The 14,893-nt window shown below is 43.1% G+C and overlaps 1 long non-coding RNA gene across 1 annotated transcript; it reads left to right on the top strand.

Moving 5' to 3' along the window:
- The first annotated feature begins 2,733 nt into the window (after positions 1–2,733).
- Positions 2,734–14,462, top strand: LOC104689413. Its single transcript, XR_005603667.1, has 4 exons — positions 2,734–3,389; positions 3,969–4,176; positions 13,677–13,844; positions 14,335–14,462. It is a non-coding gene; the product is annotated as an uncharacterized LOC104689413 (long non-coding RNA).
- Positions 14,463–14,893: the final 431 nt, after the last annotated feature.

Here is a 14,893-nt window from a genome sequence, read left to right as displayed (position 1 = left end):
TATATAAAACACTGCAACAGTCCTGGGAGCAACTCCCAATTTCTTGTCTGTTGGGTGACTGCCCACACGACAAGGCTGCTGTGTGAAAAGGGGGCCCACCCCCTCCTTTGACCATCTTTTAAAAGAAAACAGCCTGTTGCCTCTGCATCCTTGACAAGCCCTCCAAAAACCCACGGATCAGTCCTCATTTGGAGGGAGGTTTTGTTTCTAGGTCCCAGCTGATACAAGCTTTGCTTTGAGCTTTTGAGAAATGCAGCAATCCTTTATATACTTACAGAGACATGAGAAAGTTGCCAGTGGTGTTTGTGCAGGTCCAAAATTAGGATGCTAATCAGTGGTGGTGCTCCAGGGTGTCGGGGTCCCTTTCCCCCTGCTATGTGGTCCTGGGAGAGGGGCCCTGGGGGGAAGCACGGGGTTTCCCTGCCCCTGGTCAGCCTCGTTCCCCGTTGGTTGTTTTGTGTTCCCCTGCGTGGGCAAGGACCCTCGGGTCCCGTGATTGCAGCAGGTCCTCAGTAGAGCCCCGGCCATGCGGCTGGAGAAATAACCATCTCTCTGAAACATCTATCAAGAATCAGTCCATATATATTTCTTTTCCACGGGACTTGTTGTCTGATACATGTGTTGCAACATCTCCACGGTAACAAATGGTGGATAATGCGAGCAGAACAATCCCCGATCCCTAAGGACAGCGACTGATTTGTGAGTAAACTCCGAATTTCTCTCATTTTTGTTTTGCTGTCCCATTTCTAAACTATGGAGGAACCATGGAAAGACTCTTGGCTCTCCGAGCTGCATATGGACATTTATCTTAAACTTGAAAAGATTCTTGAACAAGGATTTGTAAATTTTAGCTTAATTCAAGATCAAAAGGAGCCGAAACACTTCCTGGCATGGTTGTTTAAGAACTTTTCCTATGTTTCTTGGGATTTGATTCTAACCAAAGACTTTTGGAAGACTGTTTGGACATAGTTAATTTCTGAGTCAAAATATATGCCGATGGAAGAATACTTTCGTGAATGTTATTTAATTACCGAGACTGTTGAGCAATGTCAGCTGTGTCCTTGCAAAGTTAAAACTGCTTCAGGGACCGTGTGACCCAGGCCACGTGTGCCGAGCACTCTGACAGCAGCAAGGCAGTTCCCGTGCACGGGCAGAGCCACGCGAGCTGCAGTGTCAGCAGCAGGGCAAGGCGTGGCAGGAGCAGGCACGATCTGGCGGTGCCCACCCAGCCCCATGCAGCGCGTGGTGGAGCGAGCCCTGTGAGAGGAGCGGCGTGCGGGCAGCGGAGGTGGAGTGGAGCCGTGCCCAGCCGAAACGCGCACTGGAGCAGGGGTGTTGTCGCTCGGGGGCCTGGCCGAGATGTGGGCACGGCCCCAGGCAGCAGCAGCGCAGCTGAGAGCAGAGGCGGCCGTGCACAGGGAGCTGAGTGGCGTGGCCCGTGCGGCCCCGAATGCGACCCCAGGAAGAGCGCGCAGGCACGAGCATCCCCGATGGCCCCAGCAGCCCTGGCAATTCCAACATGGGAGAGAGCAAAAGCGAAAGAGAAACCAAAAACACAGCGAGACAGAAAACAGCAGCCACTCGGAAAAAGGAAAAAATCACTGTAGCTAAGGTTTTAGGAATAGTAAAACGGTATAATGTTAAGCAAAATTATGGTTTTACAACAAGATGTGACAACCAAGAAGACATAGAACTTTTAATAGCAGTTCATAGAACTGCTATTAAAAAGAATAACCCTGAAAAATATATCCCAAGTTTAGGAGATAGAGAAGTAGTAGAGTTCAAAATTGTGCAAGGTAGAAAAGGGTTACAAGCAGCAGAGGTCACTGGGCCTGATGGTGTTTCTGTAAAAGGCAGTAAATATGCTAAAAATCATAGTCATGTTAGACAATATCGGCATTATGAACAGTCCCTACAGTCTCCCATTCCTAATCCCACCTTTTCCCTTTTACCCTATATCCTATTACCCCCAGTGTATTCCCAATCCATTTTTTCACCCATGGTTTCCCTCACAAAACCCTGCCTTTGCCAATTGTTTCCCCAAAAATCCCTTTCCAATGCTGAGTGGGGGATGAAGAGGAGGAGGGAAGAAATTAACTATTGTTGTTTAGAATTCCAACAGGTACAAATGGAAGAAACCCTCTCCTGCCTCAGTTTCCCCACAAAGCACGCTCAGAGTGTCCTGTCTCCCTTCTGTCAGCCTTAAGATGTTCCAGAGCATCTGTTTGGACATTTAAAGACTCAGGAGGGTGGCTTGTCTTGTTTTGAAACTGTCCTTGTTATGTTTATCCAGTTGTTTTCAATGTTAAGTTTTAAATCTCTTTTTGTTAAAAATAAACGGGTGAAATGTTGGGGTCCCTTCCCCCCTGCCATGTGGTCCTGGGACAGGAGCCCTGAGGGAAGACACAGGGTTTCCCTGCCCCGGTCAGCCTCGTTCCCCGTTGGTTGTCTTGTGTTCCCCTACGCGGGAAGGACCCTCGGGTCCCGTGACTGTAACAGTTCCTCGGCAGAGCCCCGGCCGTGCGGCTGGAGAAAGAAACATCTCTGAAACAGCTACCAAGAATCCGTCCATAGATAATTCTTTTCCACGGGCCTTGTTGTCTGATACACGTGTTGCAGTATCCCCATTGCAACACCAGGGGGTTTGGATGTGGGTTTGGATCATGCCCCTAAGCTTGCATGTAGGCAGGAGTTGTGTGAAAGAGCTCTCCTCAGCATTTCCCTCTGCAGGAACCTTCAGCCTTTGCCACAGAATCTCAGCTTTTTTCTTTTTGTCTTTTTTATGTTTCTGAAAGTGTCCTAAAAACATATGCTTTTAATCTCCTTTGAGTCATCAAAGAGTTTCAAACAACACTCCTGAGAGCCTGGGGACAGAAGTGATGCTGTGCCACCATGAAATTTGACATTTTGCTAAGGTACCACATGAGTCAGTGTTTTACTGCAGATTTAATTATTTTGCTGCTATCAGAAGTCTGAATGCATTAACTTTTCACACCCCGTTCTTTAGTGAGACTGAATATGGATGCATCTTGCTCCGCATTCTTCCCTGCAAAAGAGAGGTACATTGATGGTGGTCGGGAGAGGAAAACCAAAGCTACGTCACTGAGTCTAGGAAAAAAAGAGAGAGCATAGAAAGAGGAAATGTCTTTCTACTAACCCTGTTTGGGTTTTGGTGAGAGAGATGATAGCCTGACAAGCAGAGGAGAAAATATTCCTTAGCATCTGCAGTGACTGTAGGAAAGTGAGAACCCTGTGTAACCTTTCCTGTTGCCCTGTGTGTCCATACCCATCCAGCACCTGGATTCTGTTGCAGCTCTGTCATCACTGCATGCAGACTTTGTTCCTTTGGTCTTGGTGGACTTCTGTTCTTTGAATGAATTCTTCCTCAGGTAATAAAAAGCCCACATGCTTCTATGAGTAAGATTTTATGCATACCACTTCAGAACAGGTGCTAAATAATAATACGCTACTAAGTTGTGCTGGTGCGTTAAACTGCAGTAGTGTTCACCACCTGTGGAGCTGGCCCAAGGTCAGGATGGAAGGATCAGGGCAATAATTAGACATTCTGTTTTTCAATAAGAAACCACAGATGCGGTAATGAAAAGCTTTCCAGAACATCACTTCCTGTATTATTGGGCTGGAGTTTTTTAATTGGCTCTTAAAATTAATTCTGCTTAAGCAACTAACAGGGCAGTCACTACTCAGCCTGGAAAGTGCAAACAGGCTGGGGCAACCAAAGCAAAAAGGACTGAATTGATTCTCATATTAATAAGAGAGTTCATTCTAGAGAGAAAAGGTTAATTTGCTTTTCAGTGAGTTTATGGAGGAAGTGCTTGTGGTCAGGGTGATAATTTATAACTAAATCACATGTTTAAAGGCAAAAGTGATTACAGAAAACCTAGGAACAGCATTTTCAGCATTATGCAATGGAACTGTCAACAATGTTTCTGTGCTTTCTTCTTCCCCAGGCACAACGCTTTGAGAAAGAAGCCGGCACAACAGTACTGTCAGCAGTGGCCTTATTTTTCCTCTGCACATCAGATACCTTAACAAATGCAGAAGCAGAGACAATGCTGTCCCACCCAGCTTTAATGCTGCTCGTGCTTATGGTCTGGGAGTACTCCTCAGATACACATGGCTTTTCTTGGGCTTGGCTTCTCCACAAAGGTGCTGTCTGTAGGTACTGAATTTTTAATTTATTTTTTGTTAGCATTCTAATTCCTGAGATTTGTGAATTTTCAGAGATGCAAGTAAAACAATTTATGCTTAACAGGATGTCTTGACATAGGTAAAATCATAGCAAATATGGGCTGGATTTTTAATTTCATTTTAGCCAAGAAGAAACTTTGAGCAACTGAGAATGAGATGGACTGACTTGTTTCTTTGATATGTCTAGATTTAGGAGTTGAAATTTTGGCTAGCCACCTCCAAGGTTAAGTATCAGTAACAGTGGTAACTGTGCTGCTGATTTAAAAAGTGCTGTGATAAATGTGACTTGAGGAGCAGTGGCAGCAGCTTTCCTGTCCTACCTTTAATGCTTTATTAAAGGCTTAAGCTTACATGCAAACCTAGACAAGCTCAACAAACAAATACCCAGCAATGTGTGTCCTTTGGAATTTTTTAAGTAAAAAATGCTAACACATCACTGTTAGAACTGTGGGGTTTGCTACACCTGATGTAGTTTGCATGGGGGTGGAATGAAAAGCCCAGGTCAGAGTAACATTCAAAAGGCCACACTTCAAATTTCTGCCCCTTCTTGTGTGAGAGTTTGAATTTGCAGATTTCAAACTACTTGGAAGGAAATGTTTTTCTGTTGCTGTTCTGTGATATCCTGGTCTATGCCTGAGGCTCATGGGCATTGCTGCTTCTTTCTGGTCTCCGCTCCCATGTGGGAGAGGCCAGAGCATGGTTCTACTGGTCCATCTCCTTGGCTTAACCTTTCTCTCCCATCTCTTAGCCCTGCCACCAGGCTGGGTAGATCACTCATCTGGTCACATCTTACACAGCTTTCATCTCTCCTGCAGTCCAATACCAGTGCCAGGCTCTGGCCTTCCGTGCAGTCTGAGACTTGAGCATCTGCATATTTTCCTGAGGGCTCCATCTGTGAGATTATCTCAGTCTGGTTATATGTGTCTACTTCAGACTAGGACTACTTTAAACTCATCTTGTAGTACAGAAACATCACTGATGCTCCTGAAGAAATGAGGGAAAAAAAGAGAGCATGTCTGCACTTTATAAACACTCTTGGATGACATGTACAAAGGTGCATACAGGTATTTTCACAGACTATAAAAAGAGACTTCAAATTGACCAAGAAATAGATAAAACTAGTAATCTTCAGGATGCTATCTGCAGTAAAGATTATGTATTGCAGATCACAAACTATTCTAAAAAGGGTATCTTCTTTGCTATGGCAGAAGAATGGTTGCAGCTTCCATATTTCCAAGCCCACAAGGGGCCATGATAAAATCTTAACAACATGCCATTAAATATGCCTTTACAACATCTATTCTGCCTAGGCTAGATAGATCTGTGAATCCTCCCTTTGCACTGGAGATTAAATAAACTCCCTGGACAGCTGAGAAGAATTAAAGTATGACCTGATAGTTTCTCTGCTTGACAATAATATTGTCTGTCAGTTTGTGCTGTATCCAAGATACTGTTCTCTGGTCCACGCTCAGAAAACAGATATTGACGGGTAAGCTGATTAGCATCTCTATACTGTTTGGCCTTTCAGTCTCAAAATATATTTTACAAAATGTTGTAGCAGGTGTTTTCTAGACTATGCACAGTGATGCTCAGTGCAAACCTTTCCATGTATCCCCTAGATAAGGCCTTGAAACTTTTTTTTCTGTCTTAAACAAACAGCAGTTGATGAGTTTGGCCACAGGAGCCCAACATTTTTTCTGAGACAGGGTTTGCACCCTGTAAGAAGATACAGGAAAGCTGTGTGACCATTCCATCCCTCTCTTACAGGACAGGGCATCAGATACTAGCTGGTCTAAATGCAGATATGCCAATACCCCAAATGTATCTAGTAATTTTGAGTAAGGCATCTGGACAGGTGATAACACAGGGAAGGAACTCTCTGCTACGTGCTTTGAAGTATATTGATGCTTCTTAAAAGTAACCATGGTCTTTCCTGTCACGCAAGTGGAATACCCAAATTTTAGTCAAGAAGCAGGTGTTCACCAAGTTGTGTGAGAAGGGAGAGGCTGTGAGGGTCCCTTAGGAAAAGGGTAGAGGAAAGCTGGACACAGGGCTGCTCATGGGCTGCAGCCTGCTCCCTGCCTTATGAGAAAATCTTTGCTCACCCATTGTTTATTTAACAAAACAGTGCTCCAAACCTTTCATTCATTTAAGCTTTACATCAAAATCACTTTTAAACAACGGTGTTTTGTCAGTAAGTGAAAGGAGCAGGTAACTGTGATGTGTCCCACAGGAAGCATCACTCACCTCCAAGGCTGGTGAGGAGAGAGGGAGGGAATGGAGATCTGGGGAAACCAAGCAGCTTCTGAGAAGAGACCACAGATGGGTTTAACATCCATTTCCCTTCTTATTGTAAACAGATGGCCCAGTCCCAAAAGTAAGGGAGTGCATTAGTTTTCAGAATTAGGATCTGTGTGCCAAAAGTAAAATTCACACTTCCCACCGAAAGAAAAACAGTGACAGCATCCTCAGAGACTTCCCCTCCTCAACCAATCTATGGAAAATGGATGGAAATTCTAGGATATAGTAGGTAGGCAGCAGGAATAGTTCAACTCGCTCCAGCCCCCTGGATATAACAGAGCCGAAAATCTGTGCATCACCCACTGATAACATCTCAGACTGGCTCTGCACGAGCTGAGGGTGAAAAAAGGCACAACCATGAAATGCCCAGGTCCTGCACTAAATACAGCACAGCTGGGGAGTGACTTGGGCACTGCCAAGACACCCCCCAACACCACCACTTGGCCCCAGACCTCCAGAGAGACCCAGGGCAGAGGGTGAGAGAGGAGGCAGCTGTGGTGTTCTGGCTCCTGCTTGTTTTCAGTTTATGGCCAAGAGGTACTGTTCCAGCTTCCTGAAGCCTGCCATGCCATGCAGACTGAATCTGTATGGAAAGCAGTGAAAAGAGGATAAAGTAGCCAGAAAGTGTGTGGTGGCTAACACAGATGATGAAATACAATCATGGTTGCAAAAGAATATTATATGTTCTAGTAGGTATAACAATGAATTAAGAGTACAATGAAAATACAAAAATTCTCCACTTTTTATTATTATTTTTTTAATTTTATTTTCATTAACTTCGGCTGGCTTGGGAGCCATTCCTGTACATATTTCCAAATGCCATGAAGTCATTTATGCACCACTGGAAATTGTTTTAGATATTCAGGCCTGTGTTACTACAAACTGCAAGTTGATGACTAAGCTATAGCTTTGGAATCCAATTTAAATTGGCCATTTTAGCACAAAGATACACACTTTTGTTATTGCAAATGGGTAGAGGAGTTGTTCTTCATTGTAAAGCAAACTGTATTTTGTTTATCTAGCGTTTAAATGTCCAGTGCTAAAGCAATACCAAAAAAAAAACCCTGAAGTAACAAACTAGGGGATATCATAGTCTGGGATTTTCCTCGAGCATGATGATTTTCGAGCACATTTTTTTCCCTCCATTTTCAGACACATCTGAGCCTTTCACTGCAAACTGCTCATACTTGAATTCATCTTTCTTAGCTATGGCTGATTAAAACTGGAGACAGTATTGCAGATGAGGTCTAAGTAGTAGCCTGTAAAATGGCATGAACTCTCCCTCATCCTTACTGAAGGTAACCTGTCAGAGGCATTCTTGGATTGCCACTGCCTTTTCACAGCACTGGTGGCTCTCAGTTGTCCCATGGCCAATACCCCCAGATCCTTCTAGCATCAGTCATCCCTAGCTAATGAGCTCCCACTATAGAGCAAAAAAGTGATAATAGTCCCCAAGGCCAAGCCCATTTACACTCTGCACTATAAAATTTAATTCCACTTCTATTACTTTTTCCCCTGAGGTCCTCCAGTTCTTCCTCCTGTGACAGCCTGATGCTCTTTACACTGGTGCTTCCTCATGGTGTCACCAGCAAATTTGATTTGTGCCCTTTGTGGTCATTCACATGCCAACGCCCCTAAAATAATTATTAACATAAATATTACATAAAACCAGACCTGTTCTCCGTTGCATTGCTTTATTAACAGCCACAAAACCAAAGTGAGTCCATTCCCTTAACAAGTATGTAGAGCAAGAAAAGAGCTTGGCCAAAGTACAGACATCCCAGACATCCCTTCAAGGGCCCGCCTTGCCATTACAGATCCACCTGGGATCCAACCCTTACAGATCCAACCAGGGCAACACCACCAGCATGGGGGGGCCCCAGCAGCATCAACCCCACCTGGCTGCCAAGGGCAGGACCAACCCACAACAGCCACAGGGCACATGGGAGCAGTAAGAGAAAGAAACAGAGGCAGGGCATGAGCCCTCCAGGTGGTGAACAAAACAGATGTCTCAGCTTTTCATTTTGATGATCTTCAACCCATCTTGCCACTGGCTTTAAATGCCCATGCGCAGGTGACACATCTTTGTCCTCCAGCTTTCTCCCTGGTCATGTAATCCGCACACTTTAATCCAAAGGAAGCCCAAGTAAGTGAAACTCTTGTGGCCTTGACTTTTATTCTGAGCACCCCATTCAGGTTCTCTGAAAAAGGACTGCTATAAAGATTTTTCAAAGAAATTGGGGTCACCTGCTGCAGTGAACTGAACATAATTGGGAAGCACTGTAGATACTCTCTGTTTGGAAATGCATTGCGTGTGGATATGGCTAGTTCAATTTTATATGTTTCTGGCTTCACATGCTATTTTTAAGAGCTGTAAATGGAGCAGGTCCTGCCCCCCTCCTTCCACCCTCTCTTCCTACTTGCTGATTTCTCATCTTAAATTAAATTGGGTACAAACACTGTAACAAATCATTCTCTCTCTACGTTATAAGAAGATAGGCATAGACAGAAGTTCAGAAACATACAGCATGTAGCATCTTTACAAGATAGGACGAGCACTGTGGCTTTCTGTCACAGGGTTTGCATTTAAAAATTGTAATCTTCAGCTTAGAATGTTTATCATCCTGTAAGAGGGTTACTCTTACCACTGCCTATGAAGAGAGATCTCTGTGATAAAAGATTGTCTTTATCAGAACCTTTTAATTGCCCACAGCAGGCAACCCTTGAGGATCCAAACTGTGGTCCTTACAAGCATTTACACCAAGAAAGAAAGATGTCACTATCATTTGAGAAGATGTACATGTTAAAATGGATGCATCTCCTCCAGCCTAAATTTAAAAGTGGAACTAAGTGGTTGCTGGCTTCCCCAGCTTGCTTTGTCCTCACAGGAGACAGGAGATAGAAAGCAGATATCCCTGCCCTGCTGGCTCTTGCTGTTTCTTCCTTTCTGCTCTACTGAGGCGAGTCCAGCAGTCCTGGTTTGTTGGATCAGGAGACTGGTAACAGCAAAAGCAGACACCCCTCCTGTGTCCCCCAGCCTTTCATGAGTGTCAGCCCCAAAACTGTTTGCAGAAGGTGGCAGTTCCAACTTGATGATTTAGCCCAAGCTCAAGTCTTTCTAACTTGTGCCAGATATCATTTGTTTTACAGTCAGATACCAGCTGGAAATGGGATGCCCCAAACTCCGCAAGTAAATGTTCTTCTTGTGCCATTTGATACAGAAAAAAAGCCCAGAAGGGGAGATCTTCCCTTGAGGTGCAGAGAGTGCTGCAGGTGTCCTTAGAGCAGCTTGTTTAACACACAGGTTGAGGTGATTGGGTATTATTACTGTAAATCAGACCTTCCAAACAGCTGCCATTTCTTTATAGCCCTCCCCTGAATTCTTGACACTTTTTCTTCCATTTATCACAGGTCTCAGGACCATTTCCATGCTTGGGCCAAGTGGTCAAGCAAAAGAGTCAGGGTCTTATGATCTGTTTCATCCAGGAGATGAAGTTGATGAGGGCATCAGATAACTTGGATATAATGGTACACCTTCTCAAGAAAAGGAAAAGTGTCCTTTTTTACCGCTCTGTGGGGAATTGATAAACATACACTCAAATCTCCTTTCTGAAAGGGCCTTTCCTTGGGCCAGACTCCCTTTATACAGCTGGGCAGTGCTGCAACAACGATCACTGACTGCCTGCAGTGTCTATGTGTCCCCTAAACTCTCCAGTGCTGCATAGAATTGAAATGCAAGTCCATTGTTCTGGCCAGTGGGGTTCCAGTTGCACATAGCTTTGCATTGAACAGGGATAAGGCTTTGGAGCCTTCCTGGGCTTTGGAGATGACCATTAACTCAGCTGCCTGCTTTAAGGTGCTCTAGAACTTCTTGCAGCCAAGGACCATGATTTTTCCTACCAGTTTGACCCAATCTGCAGCAATATCCATGGTGCATCTGCCCAAAGCCACGTGGCAAGGGACTGGCAATCCCTGGCTCTGTACCATGCAGCCAGCTTGCAAGACACAATTCAGCAGCTGGGCTGTCTACTTCTTCAAAAATGTAGGCTGATTCTGAGCAAAAGGGAGATCCTTCTGGATCTAAACCATTTATTTGCTGTTTTCCTGAGGAATAATTGAACATTTCAAATTCAATACAAAGGTTCTTGCTGAAATCCCGTGTCAAAAGCTGCAAAAGTGTTCTTATTCCTTTGCTGCTGCTCACACACACTGTGCATGTACTCACCATCTACTTGCCCTTCTGTGCTTGGCAGCCTTTGCTGCATTCAACCCAGCAAAATACAGGTGGAACTACAGCAGATGGTGGCACATCCCCACAAGCTTGCTCTAACAGAGGTAACTTTAAGGGCACCTTCCTCAGGAAAAGCAGATTTTTGCTCAAGAAGTAGAAAATGAAAGTGTCTGGATACCAAGGGTTATGAATCTAGCAATAACATAGCTCCACTGATAATGACAATGTTTTGAATAATTTTTATTTGAATAGATCTGCCTGCATTACCAATATCTACGGTGTTGCTTGGTAACTATTTCCTGATACCAGGAGACTGAAAAACACTTTTTCAAAACTAAATTACAATTCTGATATTAAGTTTCACATTTTAGTGAATTCAGTCTGTCCTTTGTATTGCTGTCTAGCCACAGCAATATTCCTGGTAACATTCTTTTATATTATCCCTTTTTTTTTTCTTTCTTTCCTTTCCAAAAGGTGCCAAGTGAGGTTGAAAGTAAATATTTCATACTCCTTCCTTGGAAATATGTTGGTATTTTAAGAAGAGTCAGTACAACTATAAAGTGAGAATAGGGGTGATCTCAGACACAAGTTGCATAATTCAGGATGAGTTTCAGAATTCAAGGAGAAAGCAATTCTAAATTATCAGTGGATGGAAATAAAATTACCACATAAAGTAGTAAAGCAAATGATATTAAAGTGTTGCATGGAAAATAAGTGAATATGTTTCAGTGTTAGCCACACTTCTCTGTATTTATTTTGTTGGTGGTGCAGTGCCAGCCTTCACTTATTTTCCAGAAGCTGCATTGTGTGGTCATGAAGATAATAATAATAATAATAGTAATAACAATAATAACAAATGTAATACTGTTGATAGGATCATAACTCAGTAATGAATAAAATATCACAATGCTCTACTAAATTACTTATTAAAATTTACCTCAGAAAATAAAAAGGCTAATTAAAAAGAGGAAGTGCAGGAAACTGCACTATGCTGCAGTTTTAAAAGTGTATCCGCTGATTTCCTCACATTGCAAATTTCTATTACAAAGTCATTCCTTCCTGATTTTATGTGGATTAACAAGTTCACTTCTGCCTTCTCTGCTGGCAAGGACAGCACTACAGAAGGTGGAAGGATGCTTGTAAATGCCACTGTCTTGTGGGTACTTCCATGACTAAAGAAATGTAGCAGTTGTGTGAGACGACCCCTAATGTCTCTTTTGCTCCCTGATAATGCCAGATTGTGCAGGGAGCTGTTCAGGGAGCTGTGCTTGAAAATTAAATTCCCAGATACATGCACAGTGACTTTCTGAAACATGATTTTCACAGTAAGTATGCACTCTTTGTTCTTTTTCTTTCTCAATGGCCTCTTTTGACTGCTGGGTTGAAACTGGCAGTTCAGAGATGTAGAAGATCAGAAGAAGGCAAATAACATTTATTTAACAGCTATTGGTAGTAGCAAAACTCTAGCTGATATGTGGGTGATTACCTCATTTCTATTCCATAACTCTTACAAAAGAAGATAGATCTGTAAAATCACTTTAGAACTCCCTTTCTCCGGCTTTGAAGAAACAGCAAAATCTGCATGGTAGATGATCGAGGAGTTCTGATTCCCACAAGAGTCCTCAGCCTCTTGTCCATGCACTTCCTAAAAAAATCCACCTCAAATTACAGCCAACCAGACAATCTGGAGGGGACTAGCAGTTTCTGTCAAGGCAGTAAAAGGTAGGGATGGAGAACACCTGTAGAAAAACTTGAAATCTAAAGCTTCCCCCAGTTTGTTTCCCAGGTGAAACTGTCTTCTGACATTTAAAAAAATAAATGGAAGGTTTGTTTATTGCCAGGGCCCAACTGTGTCCTAAGGGCCACATTCCTATGGAGGCTATGGAGCCTCCAGCACCAGAATTCTGCAAAAAACAAGTAAGACAAAACAATCTGGAGTGACTTTGGCAAGCAAGCTTGCTGTAAGTCAAAGGAAAAGTCGTGGTCTCACTCCCACCATTAGATTTCTAATATTATTAATAGCATTTAGTAATAATTGCACTAAAAATTCTCCTTTTATCCGCAAACATGGAAAGCACTTAAGCCAGGGCCAACTATCTTTCAGAAGGAATGCTATGCCTCAGATATTTGGGACTCCAGAAGAAACATGTGAGGAGATTTTTGCTCTGTGCTACAGAAAAGGTCAAGCCCCATGGCTGCAATGATCCCAAATAATTCCAGATTCTCAGAATATATCACAGCAGTTGTTTATTTGCTGTTTAACTACAGATATACTTAATATTGCCCAAAACCAGACACCATGGGTGTGGCACATCTTCCCTCCATCCCCTCTCACCCAGAAAGAAGGCATTTGTGATTCTTCAAATTGCTTTGGTGTGGTTTGCTCAATCACACAGGAAATTACTGAGACAATAAGAGGTCTCAGGTGTAGTCTTCAAGGTACTACCATCCCAAAACACTAAAAAAATTATGAACTCCATGCTAAGAAACAATGGTTGAGAAATTTTGGGTTCTCTTCTTTCACCTGGGATGGGGGGGGGGGGGGGGTAAACCTTCTAGGGATCACATCAATATTTTTTATCAAAACCATGAAGTTCTCCTGAGGTTGTATGACTCAGCCTGGTGGAGCTTTTCAAACAGCATTATCCTAGAGTGAGCCATGATGCTGAAAATCTAAAAAATAAATTCTCTTATTGCTGAGGGGAAAAATGGCACCTTGTTGGGTGGCTTGGTGTTTAATAGGCGATAAGCTAAGAACTCAGTAATCCTCCCAGGTTCTGGGAATTTATCATCTCAAGGCCTCAGTCCTTGCAGAACCAGAAATTACTGTCGTTACTTTGGTGATCTTTTACAATCAGACATTTTCCTCATGTGTTTTTATGCTTTTAATCACTAATATTGCATTGTTTATTTCTCTCCTTTTATTATTGTCAAGGCTAAAATAACATGTGGAAGAGAAATGCGCTCAGAGAAGACAGACTCTAGCTTTATTCCTCTGCTCACACTGCAAAATACAGCACACAACAAATCTGCAAGCAAATCTGGATTCGTGACTTATGTGGGCCATTAATATTTAATGCACGCAGCATCTACTCTTTCGCAGGTTTGTCCATATTCTATTCTAATGTCCTGTAAGCAGTCTCCAGGTAATTTCTGACATCTCTGGAGCAAGAAACTGCTATGTATACAAAATTCAAACTGTGCCGGAGATGAGAAATGATGGCAGAAATAAGTGTTAGAGCCCTTTGATCCCCCTTCCTCTCTGCAGCAATAAATATATTCAGAAAGGCAGCACTGTAGATTTATAAATGTTAGCACTCCGAGTGAAGTCAAACTAATTTACTCTATGAACTTCTCTGACATTATGAAAACTTTACAAAGAGATCATTGCATGTGAAGTATTAAAATACTATAATTTTAACTTAAAAACCCCACTCACCAGACATTCAAGCTCCCTTCTGTATATCTGCTGTGTTTTGAAGTGTTTTAAGAATAAGTGGGAACGCCATAAAGATGGCAAAATAAATTATGCCTCTTGAAGTTTAGGGATAACATCAATATAAAATAAAATTGTATGAATCCATTTTTCATAGATTGAGACTCTGGCAGTCAGGGAGAGGAAGAGTAGAAGGGGATTGTTCTGAATGAAGGGATGGTGAAGAGGAAGAGAGCAGTGTCACTGGAAATGTCTAACACGGTCGCGGAAGGGCTGAGCCTTGTCTTTCAGGTAATAAACTCTTGCACCATTTGTCCTGGGGGAAATTAATTGATTGGTGTCTATTCAGGAATTAAATAGTTGCAAATTTGGGAGTGGTGAGTACAGACATCTCACCGTCAGCACTGGGCTGGGCCATTTTCATGGCATTTGGCTTGAAACTGCAAGCTGCAGCCCTTGGCCACACTGCTCCCATGGAGAGGGCAGGCACTCAGCACCACTGCCTGCAGAGCCATTGCAGCCCAGGCAGCTGCACTTGCATTTTCAGACCTTTCCCTCTGCTGATAGCCGGAACAAAGGGAAAATTTTAAAAGGAGACAAAGCCCGGAGGCTGCATCTGAGCAGATGATCATGTCTGTCAGGCAGGAGGATAAATAATGGGTAGGGGAGTACTTACCATCCTGATGTGAAGCTCTCTGCTGGCAGGAATTGTGGGC

Source organism: Corvus cornix, chromosome 1 (genome assembly GCF_000738735.6).
Source record: "Corvus cornix cornix isolate S_Up_H32 chromosome 1, ASM73873v5, whole genome shotgun sequence".
Classification (NCBI taxonomy): Eukaryota; Metazoa; Chordata; class Aves; order Passeriformes; family Corvidae; genus Corvus; species Corvus cornix.
This window is presented reverse-complemented; position numbering and strand designations above follow the sequence as displayed.